Source organism: Equus quagga, chromosome 14, assembly GCF_021613505.1.
Source record: "Equus quagga isolate Etosha38 chromosome 14, UCLA_HA_Equagga_1.0, whole genome shotgun sequence".
In the NCBI taxonomy this organism is placed as follows: domain Eukaryota; kingdom Metazoa; phylum Chordata; class Mammalia; order Perissodactyla; family Equidae; genus Equus; species Equus quagga.
The window spans coordinates 87,160,909-87,163,319 of NC_060280.1; positions in this window are offsets into that span (position 1 = coordinate 87,160,909).

The following is a 2,411-nucleotide window of genomic DNA, read 5'->3' on the forward strand; positions in this document are numbered from 1 at the left end:
TCCATTAGTGTCCCCCTCCCCACAGTCCTTCTCAAAGATGCCTTAGCCACCTCTCATTGAGCTTCCAAGAGTCTCTAAACCCTCATGGTGGACATAAATTACCCAAGGCATTCTTGTACCAGAACTATTCTCTTCACAAGGTGCTGCACACAATTAGAGAAGCCACTGCTGGCAACTGACAGAGTCTTTATGCAAATGGAGTCCCTTCCAGGGCCTCAGTGGATGATGCTCCAAGCCAGCTTCCCATTTTGCCTTGGGTCCTGAATGCAGGACCCCCCAGGCTTTCTAGTGAAAAGCCGCCTTATTGAAGAGATGGGTATTTACAGCATGAAGCCAAACATTGCTCCTCTGGAATATCCCATGAGCAGTCAGGAGTGTTCCGTTCTCTGATGTAATCAATTCTGAGGAGATCATTTCCATTTTAGACACACTGGCCACTTGGACAGTCACTTAGGAGCACATGGGTGACCAGGGTGTTCATAAACTTTATGGACAGTGTGCACCACCCCACCCGACAGAGTCCACTGCAGAGATGCTGCCTTCTGTCGCTACATCAGACAGGGCATCCTTGATCAGAGAATGGACTGAAGCCTCAGAGTGAGCAAACAGTAGTCATGTTAGCAGTACAGACTTTCTTGGCCCAGAAACCAACCTGTCTGTACATTTTTACAGATCCTGGGCCATTACCCATGATCTAGCTGTTGGTCCCACCAATAGCACCAACTCCTTATCCAAGGTTGCCCTCTATGTCTTATGGAATTCTGGGAATATCTTGCCTCGCAGATATCCAACTGCAAATCTGGCCACTCCTTACTCTGCCCATATGAAACCTCAGCCTGCAGAGGCTGATTTTTATTGCTCAGGGTGATAAATTGACTTAAATTTCTGAGACAAATATCAACGCCTCAGACCAGATGGCATTAACCTTGACTTTATGGTCCCACATAATGTGAAACCACTTACAGACCTCTAACTTAAGAATCTAGGCCAAATTCAAGTGATTTCCCTCCTCTGCCATGGTTAACCCAGTGATGGACCAGTGAACCTGATGTGAAAAAGCAAGTCACTGGTGATATCATCAATGGACATACCTTCCAGGATGAGGAAGGGGTCCGTACAGCTGATGGCAAGTAGACTTGGTAGGCCTGTCCCCCCTTCCCCGGGGCTCCTTGCTGTGCTCAGACCGTGGTAGAACTTGATATGGACAAATTACTCATGCCATCGTACATTAGCCTGCTGAAGCCAAAATGCAAGCACTGGCCAAGATGCTCTAAATTTATTGATATTATCAGCTCAATTCTGCAAAGAGGAAATACTGGGCTCTCGAATAGGTTGTTCAGTGGACATTTTCCCGCAGGCTACTCACCTCCTAGGATGGTCTCATGGCCGCCTCAGGCCAATTTGCTTTCTTCTCAGTGGGCCTTCCTGCTGTTGGAGGCAGTGATTAGACTCAATCCCAGTCTTCGGGGCTCATTGCTTTGTTGTTATCGTCAGGCTCACTGGCACCTGATAGATAGAGGCCTTTCCCTGCTGGACATTCCTGCCAGAATGGTCACTCCTACAGGTCTCTGATTTATTGTAACAGTGCTCCCTGGCCACCACTGTCATATCCCACTGCCAAGTCTTCCCCTCACATCGCCTGTGGTCTGTGTGCCCTGCGTGTCGATAGTTCATTTGGGGTACCTCCTTCAAAACCCCTGTGGCTCATCACATACAGATGTGCTGTTTTCCTACTATTTGCACTCACGTGTTCATTGTCATGGGAGTCACTGGTAGTGACCCGGTAGCACATGAAGTCATTCATCAAACATCCTTCCTGCCAATCAAGAAATGTCCGAAACACTCAAAATTTGTGTAGGAGACAGCTCGTGTTTGAGATGTTTTCCCTGAAGGAAAACCCCCTGGCAGCCGTGGTAGCTGCTGACTAGTTGGCTTTGAAGTATTTATTACCCATCCAGGGAGAGCTCGCTTCCTCTAAGAGGGCTGCCTGTAGTATGGGGGTAGGAGGGTGTCACCAATAACACAACAAATGAGACAACACATTAAAATAATAATATCACTTAAATGTTTGAACAGGAACCCTACTTACATGTTTCTGGATCCCTCCACACATTTGGATGACTCGATTCAAATGGTTTTTCGAGGCTTTGTTGTCTCAAACATAGTATTTTGCACTTTTCACATAACTTTTTAATTAATATTCAGATCAAATTTATTTGAATAGTGGCATCACTCAACCAACCTCAGGGGTAAACACTAATAAAGACACTGACCTCATTTTCAACATTTGACTCTCAGTTAGCTGTAGACACCTGCTCACCCTGTAGGATCACAATGGTGAACAAGTTATGAAGGTTGACACGTGCCCCTTGGCTTTTTGTGTCTGCAGATGGGAGGCTCAGACCTGTAAA